Genomic DNA, 15,518 nt, shown 5'->3' with positions numbered 1-15,518 from the left:
ACAAAAAGCAAGTAAACAGTCCACTAAAAGAGACCCCCCAAATACTGAAGAAAATAATAAAAATAGACAAAGTCAAATGACAAAAGAAATCCAAAAAGCCAATGAGAGGAAGAATGACTTAAAAAGTCAAATTGCCCAGATGGAAAAGGAATTTCAAAAACTCACTGAAGAGAATAAATAATTCCTTCAAAATTAGATTGGAGCAAATGGAAGCTAATGACTTTAGGAGAAATCAAGATATTATAAAACAGAACCAAACAAATGAAAAAATAGGAGGCAAAGTTAAATATCTCATTAGATAAACCACTAACATGGAAAATAAATCTAGGAGAGATAATTTGAAAATTATTGGACTACCTGAAAGTCATGATCAAAAAATGAGCCTGGGAAGGTGGAGCCAAGATGGTGGAGTAGAAGCATGACCTTACCATGGCTCCAGCTTCCACCTTCCCCAATCCATGTAAAAAGGGGACTCTAAACAAACTTTGGAGCTGCAGAACCGACAAAATGACACCCAGAATCTAACCTCCCACTGAGGACAGTCTGGCAGGCCAGCAGGAATCCAGTGCAGCACTATGGGAGCCAAGCCCAGCCCCACACCAAGGCTTTCGCCCCAGACCGTGCCTGACCAGCCACCAACCAGAGGGACTCCAGATCAGCAGCGGTGGCAGTTTCCAGATTTATCAACACATAGATGCGAAGGACAAAGTGAGAGGCAAATGCAGTCTGGAATTTGGCACCAGTAAGTGGGAGTGCGTGACTTTTACCTCTGGGGCGAGAAGCCACTGAGACTCCAGCACAGCCAGCCAGCTCCTGGCCTGCAGAGTGTAGGGGGACCAAGCACCAGTGTGAGGGGTAATCCCTCTTGCTTTAACCTGCTTGGATCTGGATTGCAGTCTAGGGTGGAGGTCCTGGGGTGCATGTCCAGCTTGCCAGAGCATGTGGAGACCTCAAAGAGGGCACCCATCTAATACCTCCAGCGGCTGAGAAAACCCCAGCGTTTGGAAGAAAAGCTCCTCTGTCTGGAGGCATAGTCCTACTGTGACAAAAAGCCCAAAAGACAAGTAATTGAGTGGCAAAATGAGCAGGCAAAGGAAATAAAGCAGACAGAATATTCCAACATTACACTCCTATTTTGGGGACAAAAAGAAGCAAAGCATGGAACAGGAGCAAAAGAGTGAAGTCAGAACTCCGGCACCAAAAGCCTCAAAGGAAAATACAAGCTGTTTATAGGCCATAGAGTACCTTAAGAAGCAGATAAGAGAAGTGGAGGAAAAATTGGGAAGAGAAATGAGAACAATGCAAGAAAATTATGAAATGCAAGTCAACAGCCTGACTGAGGAAAAAAATACCTTAAAAAACAGACTGACTCAAATAGCCAAGGAGGCTCAAAAAGGCAATGAGGAGAAGAATGCCTTAAAAAGCCAAATTTGCCAAATGGAAAAAGAATCTCAAAAGCTCAATGGCGAGAATCATTGCTTCAGAATTAGATTGGAGCAAATGGAACCTAATGACTTATGAGAAATCAAGATGCTGTCAAACAGATCCAAACAAATGAAAGAATAGAAGGCAATGTGAACTATCTCATCGGAAAACCACTGACCTGGAAAATAGATCCAGGAGAGATAATTTAAAAATTATTGGACTACCTGAAAACTGTGACCAAAGTAAGAACCTAGAAATCACCCTCCAGGAAGTTCTCAAAGAAAACTGTTCTGATGTTTTAGTACCAGAGAGTAAAATAGAGGTTGAAAGAATCTACCGATCAGCTCCTGAAAAAGATCCCAAAAAGAAAACTCCTAGGAATATTATAGCCAGGTTCTGGAATTCCCAGATTAAGGAGAGAATATTACAAGCAGCCTATAAGGTTTACTCATTCCCTTTTACCTTCCTGTTCTTCTCCTCCATTGTAAGAGTTTTCACTTGCCTCTTCTATGTGAGATAATTTGCCCCATTCTATCTCTCACCATCTCTTCTCATTAGATTCCTTTCTCATCTCTTAATTTCATGTTTTAAGTATCACACCTTCCTATTCAAATGGTCCTGTGCCCTTTGTCTATGTATATCTGTACACATAGATCAAAATACTCACATATTTATTCATATGCCCATATACCCTCCTATATAGACATACAGGTATATGTACATATATATATATGTGTGTGTGTGTGTGTCTTTATGTTCCCTTCAACTATTCTCATACTGAGAAAAGATTCACAAGTTACAATTATAGTTTTTCCACGTAGGAATGTAAGTAGTTCCTTATGATTTCTTTCCCCTATTTACCTTCTCATCCTTCTCTTGCTTCTTGTACCTGAATGTCAGATTTTGTATTCAACTATGGTTTTTTTCATCAAGAATGCTTGGGAGTCCTCTATTCAATTGAATGACCATATTTTCCCCCGAAACTTTTGCTGGGTAGGGGATTCTTGGTTTTAATCCCAGCTCCTTTGACCTCTGGAATATGATATTCCAACCCCTTCGATCCCTCAGTGCCAGATCCTGTGTTATCCTGATTGGGTTTCCACAGTATTAAAATTGTTTCTTTCTCGCTGCTTGTAATATTTTCTCCTTGATATGGGAATTCCATAACCTTGCTATAATATTCCTAGGAGTTTTCTTTTTGGGATCTTTTTCAGGAGGTGATCCATTGATTCTTTCAACCTCTATTTGACCTCTGGTTCTAAAACATCAGGGCAATTTTCCTTGAGAATTTCTTGAAGGATGATTTCAAGTTTCTTTTTTTGATCATGGCTTTCAGTTACTCTAATAATTTTTAAATTATCTCTCCTGGATCTATTTTCCAGGTCAGTGGTTTTTCCAATGAGATATTTCACATTTCTTTCTATTTTTCATTTGTTTGTATCTGTTTAATAGTATCTTGATTTCTCATAAAGTCACTAGCTTCCATTTGCTCCAATGTTATTCTCAAAGAATGATACTCTTCAATGAGCTTTTGAGATTCTTTTTCCATCTGGCAAATTCGGCTTTTTTTAAGGCATCCTTCTCCTCATTGCCTTTTTGAGCCTCTTTTGCCATTTGAGTTAGTCTGTTTTTAAGGTGTTAGTTCCTCTGTCAGGTTGTTGACTCTCGTTTCATACTTCTCTTGCATCATTCTCATTTCTCTTCCTAATTTTTCCTCCATTACTCTCATTTGGTTTTCAAATTCTTCTTAAGCTCCTCTATGGACTGTAAGAAGCTTATTCTTTTGTTGGAAGATTTTGTTGCAGGTGTTCTGACTTCTCTGCCTTCCCCCTGTTCCATGCCCCAATCCATTTTGTCCACAAATTAGGAATGCAACATCAGACTGCTGTGCTTGCCTTGCTTCCCTAATTTGCTCACGTTGCCACTCAATTACTTAACTTTTGAGCTTTTTGCCACAATAGAACTCTGCTACCAGAGGTGGCAACTTTGTCCCTATTGCTAGGGTTTTCTCAGCTGCTGGAGCTATTAGTTGCTTTCTCTCTCTCAAGCCTCCACATGCTCTGGCACACTGGTCATTCACCCCAGGACCTCCACCCCAGAAAGTGATCGAGATCCAAGCAGGTTAAAGCAAGAGCTAATCCCCCTCAGATTGGTCACTTGGTCCCTCTACAATCTCCTGGCCAGGATCTCTGAAGCAGCCATGTGGCAGGTCAGCTGCCATGCCTCAGCCAGTTCTCACCACTGAGGCAAAGGCTGGATTACACTCCCAGAACTCCCAGGTCCTAAAGTCCACACTACAATGACCTCTCTCTTTTTCTTTAACATGTATGGGTTGATAATTCTGGAAACCCCCACAGCTGCTGGTGATCTGAAATCCCTCCAGCCAGTGGCTGGTTGTGGCTGCCCTGAGTCTAAAATGTCCAGCTCCTTCAGGGCTGGGCTCAGCTCCTAGATTGTTGTGCTGGCCCCTTCCTGCTGGCCTGCTGGTCTGTCTTCAGCTGAACCTTAGTTTCTTTGTGTCATTTTGTGGGTTCTGTAACTCCGAAGTTTGTTAGTGTCATTTTTACATGAATTGGAGGAGGTGTTAGAAGGAGACCCACTACTCCTCATTGCGTAAAACACTGTATTATTCCATTACATTCATATAACACAACATGTATAGTCATTCCCCTATTGATGGGCATCCTCTTGATTTCCAAAAATTTGCCACCACAAATAGAGCTGCTATAAATATTTATGTACATACAAGTCCTTTTCCCACTTCTGTGATTTCTTTGGGATACAGCCCTAGAAGCTGTATTGCTGGGTGAAAGAGTATGCACTTTTTAATAAAACTTTGGGCATGGTTCCAGAATGCTCTCCAGATTTGTTGCATAAGTTCACAACTTCACCAACAATTCATTAGTATACCAATTTTTTCATATCTCCAGCATTTGTCATTTTCCTCTTTTTTCATCTGAGCCAATCTGAAGAATGAGATGTGGTTCCTCAAAGTTGTTTTGATTTCCATTTCTGTAATCAGTAGTGATTTAGAGCATTTTTCATATGCTTATAGATATCTGTAATTTCTTACTCTGAAAACTGTCCATATTCTTTAACCATTTACTAATTGGGGAATAACTTGTATTCTTATAGATTTGACTCAAATCTCTGTATATTTTAGAAATGAGGCCTTCATCAGATACACTGGTTGTAAAATTTCTTTCCCAATTTCCCACTCCTCTCATAATTTTGGGTACATTGACATTTTTATATAAAACTTTTTAATTTAATGTAATAAAATTAACCATTTCCCATTACATAATACTTTCTAACTCTTGTTTGGTCATAAAATCTTCCCTTCTCTATAAATCTGACAGGTAAACTATTCCTTGCTCTCCCAGATTGCTTATTGTATTAGCTTTTATACATATATCATGCACCCATTTAAACTTGATTTTGGTATATGGTATAAGATATTCATCTATACCCAGTTTCTTCCATATTCTTTTTCCAGTTTTCTCAGCATTATTTTTGTCAAATAGTGAGTTCTTATCTCAGAAGCTGGGATATTTGGCTTTATCGAAAAATAGATTACTATAGTCATTGAGTGCTGTGTCTCCTGTACTTGATCTATTCCACTGATCAACTACTCTATTCCTAGCCAGCACCAAATAATTTTTATGAATGCTGCTTTATAATACAGATTAAAATCTGTAATAGCTAGGCCACCGTCCCTAGCATTTCTTTTCATTAATTCCCTTTATATTCTGGACCTTTGGTTCTTCTAGGTGAATTTTGTTACTATTATTTCTACCTCTATAAAATAATTTTTTTCATAGATTGGTATGGTTGTAAATATGAAAATTAATTCAAGTAAAATTATCATTTTTATTATATTAACTTGATCTAACACCATGAGCAAGTGATATTTTTTTCCAGTTATGTAGATCTGACTTTATTTGTGTGAAAAGTTTTATAATTGTGTTCCTATAGGTCCTGGGTTTGTTTTGGCAAGTAGTTTCCCAAATATTTTATAATGTCTACAGTAATTTTAAATGGAATTTATCTTTTCATATCTTCTTGTTGGATTTCATTAGTTTTCAATTAGTTTTAGTCTATCTTTCCATGACCCTTTATTACATATAATTTTTATTCTACCATGATCTGAGAAAGATTGATTTAGTATTTCTCCCTTGATACACTGAATTGTGAGGTTTGTGTGCCCTGGTATATGGTTAATTTTTGTGTATGTGACATGTACCACTGAGAAGTTATATTCCTTTTTATATCCATTCAATTTTCTCCAGAGGTCTATAATATTTACCTTCTTTAACATTCTATTCACCTCCTTAACTTCATTCTTGTTTATTTTGAAGTTAATTTTGTCAATTTTAGAGAGGGAAAGTTTGAGATTCTCCATTAGTATAGTTTTGCTATCTATTTCTTCCACTAACGCCCTTAACTTCTCCTCTAGGAATTTGGATGCTATACCGCTTGTTGTATATATATTTAGGAATGATATTGCTTCATTTTCAATGGTGCCTTTTAGCAGGATGTAGGTTCCTTCCTTATCTCTTCTAATTAGATCTGTTTTAGTTTTTGCTTTATCTGAGATAAAGATTGCTGCCCTTGCTTTTTTATTTACTTTTGCTGAAACATAATATATTCTATTCCAGACTTTTATCTTTACCCTGTGTGTATCCCCCTGTTTCAAATGTGTTTCTCATAAACAAAATATTGTAGGATTATGGTTTTTTTAATCCATTTTACTATCTACCTATGTTTTATGGGAGAGTTCATCCCATTCACATTCACTGTTGTGAATATTATCTGTCTTTCCCTCCATCCAATCACTCCCCTATTTATAGTTTTGTTTCTCCCTTCTCCTTTCCCCTCCTTAAGAGTTTTCTTTTGACCACTGCCACCCTCAGCATTCTCTCACTAAAATCCCCTGCCTCTGGTTTTCTAGCCTTACTCCTTACTATTTCTTCCTTCCCTTCTAAGCAACCCCCATTTTCATCCCCCTTCCCCCTTCAGCTGCTTTTAGAGTATAATACATTTTTATAATTAATGTAGTATGTTATTTCCTCCTTTAACCAAGATTGAAGAGAATAAACCTCATACAGTGCTACAGTCTCTCCCTTCTTTCGCTCTATTATGATAAGTTTTATGTCTCTTCATGATAGAGTTCTATACATAACTGATGATGTTCTTTCCTCCTTACACCAAAACCAATGAGGGCATAGCTCATATGTTTAACTCCCTCCCTACTTTCCCTCTAATAAAATATGTTTTTATGCCTCTTTCTGTGGCATAATATACCTTTTTTTGCTTCCTCCTTTCCTCTTCTCCCATTATGGTCCTTTTACACCCTTTAATAAGGTTTGTTTTAATCATCACTTTAGTTAATTTATACCCACACCCTCTGTTTATCTAAATCCCTTTTAAATGTCATGATAAGGACACAATTCTCAATATTGACAGTTATCAGCTTCCCATACAGGAATTCAAACAGTTTGCTCTTATTAAATAACAAGTTGTGTTGGTGTGTGTGTGTGTGTGTGTGTGTGTGTGTTCACTTTTTACCTTTCCATGTCTCTCTTGAGTCTTGCATTTGGAGATTGGATTTTCCACTGAGCCCTGGCTTTTTCATCAGGAAGGTCTGGAAGTCCTTCATTTCATTGAATGACTATCTCCTTGCCTAAAACATTATGCTTAATTTTGCTGGATAGCTGATCCTTGGTTGTAGCCTGAGCTATTTTGCCCTATGAAATATCATATTCCAGTCCCTCCAATCTTTCAGTGTAAAAACTGCTACATCCTGTGTGATCTTGACTATAATTCCACAATATTTGAATTGTTTCTTTCTGGTTGCTTGCAGTATTTTCTCCTTTACCTGATAGTTCTGGAATTTGGCTACAGCACTTCTCAGAGTTTTCAATTTGGGATCTCTTTCAGAAGTTCTCTGGTGGATTCTTTGAAAATTATTTTTACCCTCTGGTTCTAGGACCTCAGAGCAGTTTTCCTTGATGATTTCTTGGAAGATGCTGTCTAGGCTCTTTTTTTTTTTTTCATGTCTTCCTGGTAGACCAATAATTCTTAAATTCTCTCTCCTGGTTCTGTTCTCCACATCTGTTATTTTTCCATTGAGTCTTTTAACATATTGTTTTATAATTTTTCATCTTTGATTCTTAATGTCTAATATAGTCATTAGCTTTGATTTGACTGATTCTAATTTTTAGAGAATTATTTTTCTCTATTAATTTCTAAAGTTCCTTTTCCATATGTTCAGATTTCATTTTTAGGGATTTATTTTCTCCATTTAGATTTTAAAACTCTTTTTCCATTTCACACATTTTATTATTAAAGAGTTGTTTTCTTCATTGAAATGTTTGTTTTTTTTTCTATTTTTGCAATTGTAATTTTAAAATAATAGGCAATTTATCTCTTACCTCTCTAATTCTATTTTTAACATTCTTCCAAGAATGCTTTCTGGTTTTGAGACCAGCTCATATTCCCTTTTGAGGCTTCAGCTGTGGGTGTAGAGTCAATACTCTCTCCTTCTGAATTTTGGTTCTTCATGTTCACAATTACAGGATTCGGAAGTCTTTGTCTTTGCTATCTGTTTTTTTTTTTTTTCACCAATTTTAAAGCACAGCCTTAGCCATGCCCTTCCACTAGGACTCCGAAGTAACTGAAGTTAGTTCCAAAATTTTAGAGTTTTACTCTGGGGCAATATTCTCTGGGTTTTCAGGGTCAAAGTTGGGGGATTAGAGCAGCTGGGGTTTGCTCCACAATCTTGTTCTCTGGAAGTTCAGGTAGGTGATTCTTGAACTTCTGGGCTGTGGGTGAATAACCCCAGGTGTAGCTGCTGTCATTTCCTTGGACCCTGTGTTTGTCTTTTACCCAGTTCTGGTAGATCCTTAGTTTTGTGGTGATAGGCCTAGGAATCACTCTTGTGGCTGTTGATTGAGCTTGCCCAGGGTTACTCTGACTGCATCTGCCTCTGCATGCTGTGCCCACCTCCATGTGCTGTGTCTGACTCCACTAGCTATGTCAGCCTCTGCATGTTGTCTTTGTGTTGTCTTCCTCTGAATATGTATATCGCTCTTCCTTGTCACCATAGTAACTTTCTTTGGTCAGAAGTTTTTTCTTTTGTTTGCTCATTTTTTTCCATTATATTTCTTGACTCTTAACTTTGCTGCTTCCCAAGTAGAGGGGGTATTGTCTCAACCTAGAGATTTTGTTGTTCAGCGGTTTTTGGAAGTAATTCTGGGGACCTATAATGTCTTAATTTTTCCCATGGGGTATGATCTTGGGAGAAGTATGTTTACTTTCTCTCCTATATTTTGCACTCATTTGTGATTCAACACAAGAACAATTTTTTTTTCCTTTATGGAGGGGGGAAGCCTGGGCAATTGGGGCTAAGTGGCTTGCCCCAAATCATATGGCTAGTAAATGTAAAGTGTCTGAGTTCAGATTTGAACTTAGGTCCTCCTGACTCTGGGGCTGGTAGACTTTTCACTTCACCACCTAGCCACCCTCACAAGAACTCTTTTCAATAATGGAACTGTGAGCAGAGTCTCTGTTCCCCTAAGGTCCTAAATTCGCTTGGGCTAGTGTTCCTCCTTACCCTTGGGTCTGTGACTTGAATCCAAGAATAGGCATTGCAACAGAGCCATGAACCTGATATCAGCAAAAGAACCCCTGTATAACTCCATTTGACCCATTGTCCAATCCCCTTACCATTCATGAGCTGAGAAGTCTAGACACCTCCACTGCTGCCAGTGAGGCAGTCACACTGAGACCTACTCCTGGTTTGCCGGGACCTGGTCTTTGTTGGCACAGCCTGAGCTGGAATTTGCTCTGCTTCCCCACTCGTGCAACACACGTGCCCTGACAGCCTTCTAAGTTGTATTGGGTTGGAAAATTGTTTCACTCCATTTTGTTTTGAGTTTTGACACTCTAAAATTTGTTTAGAGTAATTATTTAAAGGAATTTGGAAGGTTTGGGGAGAGAGCTCAGGGGAGTTCCTCCCTTTCCTCTGCCATCTTATTTTTCCATTATTATGATCCATTTTCTGAATTCTTCTGTTATTTCTTCCTTCTGACCCTCCTCTTTTAATCTTCACCCAGATAAATGCTCCTCACCTGGCCACACTTGTTCCCAGATTTTCTCACATAAGCCATTTTATTGATTTCTTCTCCCATTTTTTTTATATTCATGGATTATTTCCCACAAAGTCTGTAGTAAACATGAGGTCTTCTTAAGGCCATATTGACTTTTTTCACTATGACTTTTGGAACATCTCATCTGTTGCAAGGAGGTATAGTGGACAGAGTTGTGGATTTGAATTTTGGAAGGCAAGTTTAAATCCAATGTCAACCATTCTTCAGCCATTGAGACTCTGGGTATATTACTCAATATCCCTCAGTCTTACTTACTATTTTACTTGTGAAATAAGGGTAATGAAACCCACTTCAAAGTATTATTATGAGGATCAAATTAGATGAAATATAAAATGTGTTTTGCAAAACTTAGCATGACATAACACTTTTTATTATAATTATGACTACTGATATTACTATCATAATAACTAGTAGGACCAATGCCACCACTAGCACTACCAAAACTTCTGTTAATAATATTAAATACTATGACTATAACTACTACAACTAGTACTAACATGATCACTACCATCTAAATTTTCTGCATTTCCATATACTTATCTTGGGGCATAAGGTTTCTTATTGGTTCATTTTTTGGGCTGTTTATGATATGATTCTTTGTGAAATACTGGGTTTCTCTACTTTCCTTATTCTCCTAATGTTAGTTATTGCTTCTCCCTATAGCAATAACTTACCTTATAAAAGTTACAGGTTTTGCGGTTGAAGGACTTTTGCTTGAGTTCTGTCTCTTGACCTTGCTTCTTGTGTAACCTTGGTCAAATAACTTCACCTCTTTTGGTTTCATTTTTCCCATGTATGAAATTAGGTGGTTGGGATTAATGAACTCTGTAGTTCTTTTCAATCAAGATCTTGCTCCTGTAACTCTAAAATTTAGCTGAGAAATTTTATCTGTTATTTATTTATTTTTAGTTTATTTCCCTTGAGATTTGAGCTGTAAAATGCTAAAGAAATGCATATAACCAGTTCTTGCTACATGGACTCCATATCTGACCAATTTTATTTTTTCATTCCTAAATTTTAAAACTTTATCCATAAATATAAATCCCAAGTTTTCAAAAAAGAATTGAAAAATTTATTGTTATTTTTTCTTCAGAAAATGCTACTATATGTTATAGAAAATTAAACATTATACTACATAAAGAATTAGGTATTCTCTGAGAGCCAAATTTTGATTGTATGATTAAAAAATAAACAAAAATTGTATGTCACTTGATGAAAACCTCCCCCATACACATGTTTGGCCAGATGTGAAATAACACCAACAATTATTCTATGATAACATTACTTATTAAATAATCCTAAGAAATTTAAAGTAAAGGCATGTGTGTGGTACAATGAAAAAATAAATTGCAACACTTTGACATCAAGAGATTATAAAAGTAAAGCATATATGAAGGATTCATTAAAAAAAACAATTGAAAAAAATGAATATTATACTTGTGGACTGTTCAAGTGGCAACTAATTTTCTGTGATGAAATGAAAATAGATTCATTTGATGAAATCATTTTGCGATCAGTATTATATAAAATAATTGGAATGGAAGAGAATATCATTAAGTAAACAGAAGTGATATCAGTGATTATAGGGATTATCTCACAATAGGAAAATGCATTGAAGCCATGGCTGTAACATTTTCAATCAAATATTTCTGCAGATTTTTCATCGGTTAAATTTAAGCCAGTTTATATTTCTTTTTTTAGGCATCAAAAATAATATGCAGTAAATCTATGACATGACTCCATGAAAGGATTACTTAATCAATGCAATAACTATGTGTATTTAATTGATGATATTGAATTCAATTTAATTTAAGAAATATTATTTTATTAATTGATATTAAATACTTAATGGGCAGGATTTTGTGTATCATCAAATCATAGCTCTAGTGCTGAAATGTATCTCAAAAGTCATCTAAATTAGTTTAATTTCACAGATAAATAAATTGAAAAGAAAGGACTCATGATTTCCAAAATGTAAGTAGTAAAATACGAACTGATCTTCTTACATGCACACACACACACATATATGTGTACCTCTATACATATGTTTATGTGTTTATATATGTATATTGTTACTATTATTTTATTTGCTATATAGCTGATTGTGTTATAATATTTTCATTGTTCGTGGACATTGTTAAGGGCTCAGATGTGCGTAAATGATTCTGTATTTTGTGCCAAGCAATGGAGTAAGAAAAAGAAAGAAGACATGATATATTTGATACAATGAAGACTTGGAGCCAGTAAGACCTGGCTTAATATATCAACCCTGCATCTTACTGGTCATGTGACAATAAGCAATTCACTTAACCTATCCTTGTCTAAAACAACTTATTAATCTATATCTAGTAAATAGTAAACATAGATAGGCTACAGTAGCATATCGTTTTAATTAGTAGAGAGAATTCCTACACTGAAAGTTTCCCACGTTAATCCAATCACAGGTTCCTCATGTACTAATGCATCTATATTTGTAGGACATTTAACTGAGTATTATAGAAACAAAGCAGCCACTACTAGTAGTAATGGTAATAATAAAAGTAGCAGTAGGAGAAGGAGTAGTAGAAGTAGGAGTAGTAATATTAGTAGTAGTAAATGAATGAAAAAGTGCTATTGTCCAGATGGTACCATGAAGTTATATCAATAACCTAAAAACCACATCCATCAAAAAATATATATTGGAGATGATCTGCAAATGGATGGTGAGTTGATCCTAGAGCTGAAGTGAAGAAAGGCAGTGAATTGTATTACCTTTGGAAAACTGAGCATTTATCTTAATGAGTCCAATATTATTTTCAATCTCATACTCACTAGTATTATTATGTTACTGCTACTCATAAAATATTAGTATTGATTCTGAATATCTTACATTTCAATCACATAGAAAGTAATGGAAAATATGTGTGGTACAATGAAAAACAAATTGCAACACTTTGAGATGAAGAGATTATGAAAGTAATGTGTATGTAAAGGATCATAAAAAAATAATTGAACAAAATGAATGTTGTACTTCTGGGCTGTTCAAGTGGCAAGAATGGTAAATCACTATTGAGTAGCCTGGGTTTCATTGGGATAACTTTGAGATCATGCAAAAGAAAGAAAAACTTCAAGAAAATTAGATGAATGTCCTATGTCAAAATTATGGAATTAACTGGATGAGTTGAAGAGCATGGACAAACAACGGGTTACCAATAACATCACTAGAAACAATGTTCACAATATGGTCAAAGATTACTTTGAAGACCAGTAGAACTGTTGCCAGCAAAACAAATTAGAGTTTCTCTAGAGTTACCAAAAAGAAAAAAAAAGTTATGCTGTAAACAATGGTCTATAAACCATGTTTTATTGTTTGTTTTGTGTTTCCCTTTTCTTGGATTTGTTTTGCCGTTTTTATATCCTCTAGTTGTGCCTGACATATAGCAGGTACTTAATAATAGCTAATTGACTTGAATCAATATTGTTTACTTAATAATGGTTACCTCCACATTAATTATTGTGTCTGTTACTCTCCAAAAGCTTTAGCTACTCTGTTTGACAGAAATATCTAATCTTATTAATTAATTATTAGTTAAATTAATTAATTATTATTATTATATTGTAAAGTAATTATTGTAATAATTAAATTAATTATTAATTAAACTTATCAACATCAAAATTCTTAAGATGTTTGAGGGGGCAGAGCCAAGATGGCAAAGTAAAAGTAGGGACTTGCTTGAGATCTTCCCCAAACCCCTCCAAATACCAGCAAAAAATGACTCTAAGTTCTAGAACTTAAAGAAGCAGAACCCACAAAACAACGAAGTAAAACAAATTTTCAGCCCGAGACAACCTGGAAGGTCAACAGTTGCAGGTGTGTTGCACCAGTCTGACAGAAGAGCACAGTCCAGTATGGCTAAGCTGGCACAGACAGGGACAGAGAAGCCCGCAGGGGAACTGAATCACTGGAAGTTGTGGTGATTTCCAGACTTCTCAGCTCACAAATGCCAAAGACAATTTAGAATTTCAATAGCAAACATCTGTTGAACCTAGGAGAGAGAGGAGCAAGGTCTAGCCCCAGTCTAATCATGGTTGCTTATGGAGCTCTCAGTCCACAGATAGTGGAGGGGATCCAGCAGCCGATCATAGGGGGAATTGAAGAAATCCTTTGTTGGTGCTAAGGCAAGATTCTCTTGCTTTTTCTGTGCTTTGATCAGGGTCACAGTCTTGGGTGGTGGTCCTATGGCAAGGGGGAGCGCTGGCATGGTAACAGATTGCGGTGAGAGTGGAGACAGAATGCTCCTCACAAATACAAGGCAGAAAAGAATTCTTTTCATCACTCACAAACCAGGGCACAGATCAGGGGAGGTGTAAACAACTCTGCTTTGATCATAAAACCATGAAAGATCTAAAAATTTACAAGGCCTTAGATATATCTCTGAAAACAGCTACATAAAACCCCTGAAGTTTCCATTTACACAGTACCTATTATTTCGGTTTCAAATCATGTCTTTCTGAGCAGTCCTTGTCCCATCATGGATGCACTCAGTCAGGAAGGACCTAAACTTCCAGAAGTTGGTCCAGTAGCACTAAAAGCACAGGTCTGATCAACTTCCAGTGCCTTTTTGAGGATAACCAGGACCACTTCAACTGTTTCAGCCTAAATCTCAACACCAAAAAGGGACATATCTTTGTGGATTACTTCATTAGGTTACTTAATTACAGAAGATGTGATGAAGATGTTTATTGTGCTGGCTAATTCATGAAGGATGGAAGACGCTCAGGAACAAATGTTCAAGGGAACAAAGATCAATTTCACCAAGGAACAGGCTGTGCCCCATGTGGCACTACAGAATTGCTCCAACACACTGAAGCTAGTGGATAGCAAGGAGATGGTAACAGAAGTGAACAAAGTGCTGGAGAAAATGAAGGCATCCTCTCACCATGTCCATAGGGGAGACTGGAAAAGTTACACTGGGAAGACAATTACACATGTGATCAACATTGGCACTGGACCTTCTGACTTGGGTCCTCTGATGGTGAAAGAAGCCCTGAAGCCCTACTCCAAAGGATTTTTTCTTTAATATTGATAGTACACATATTGCCAAGACCCTCACTTAACTCAACCTAGAAACCTCCCTCTTAATCATTACCTCAAAGATACTCACCACCCAGGAGACCATCACCAATGAAGAGACAGTCAGGCAGTGTTTCCTTCAGGAAGCAAAGGATTCTTCAGCTTTGGAAAAGTACTTTGTGACATTATCTACCAATTCACCAAAAGTTCAAGATTTTGGAACTAATGTTCAAAACATATTTGAATTCTGCTTTTGGGTTGGTGAACATTACACTTTGTGGTTAGGTATTGGCCTCTCCATTGCCCTGCATGTTGATTTTCATAAATTTGAGCAACTGTTGTCAGAGGCTCACTGAATGGACAATAACTTCTTCACCGCCCCACTGGAGAAAAATCCCCCTGTGCTACTGTGATAGTAATGGCATTTAAAGATTCCCCTTGTATTGGCTTGGTTTTTCAAATTGATTGTGTTAAAACCCAGAGCTTGTTAATCCCACCTGTGGGAAGAACTTGTTGACTTGAAAAGAGAGACACGAACTGGGAGGAACTGGTGACATAGATTTGGAGAGACAAGAGAGAGGCAGAAGAACTTTTTTGGAAGCAGCACCTCATGGAGGGAGAGAGAGACTAAGAGAATTGCTGGTGGCCACTTTGAATTGCCCTGGACTTTTGAGACCTGCTGCCTGAGCTGCCAAGGACTGAGGAGACATGGCTGTTTTGCTGGTACTTTGTCTGTCTGTTTTGATGTTGTTTTGCCAGATTTGTCCACTGGTGAAAGACAGTCCTTTTGTTGAAGAAGTCCTGGAACCTGGCTGTTGGCTAAGAAGCCCTGAGACTGTCCTGCAGACAGAGAGTGAATACTGTCCACT

General features: G+C 37.0%; 1 pseudogene; it reads left to right on the top strand.

Annotated features, from left to right (window-relative positions):
* The first annotated feature begins 575 nt into the window (after nt 1-575).
* On the top strand, nt 576-15,062 carry LOC138174950 (glucose-6-phosphate isomerase pseudogene; annotated as a pseudogene).
* Nucleotides 15,063-15,518: the final 456 nt, after the last annotated feature.

The sequence above is a fragment of the Petaurus breviceps genome, unplaced genomic scaffold (assembly GCF_028583685.1).
Source record: "Petaurus breviceps papuanus isolate PSGF00001 unplaced genomic scaffold, PetGlider_PUasm1.0 76, whole genome shotgun sequence".
NCBI lineage: Eukaryota > Metazoa > Chordata > Mammalia > Diprotodontia > Petauridae > Petaurus > Petaurus breviceps.
The sequence above is the reverse complement of the archived record's forward strand: the minus strand, read 5'-3'. Positions and strand labels throughout refer to the sequence as shown.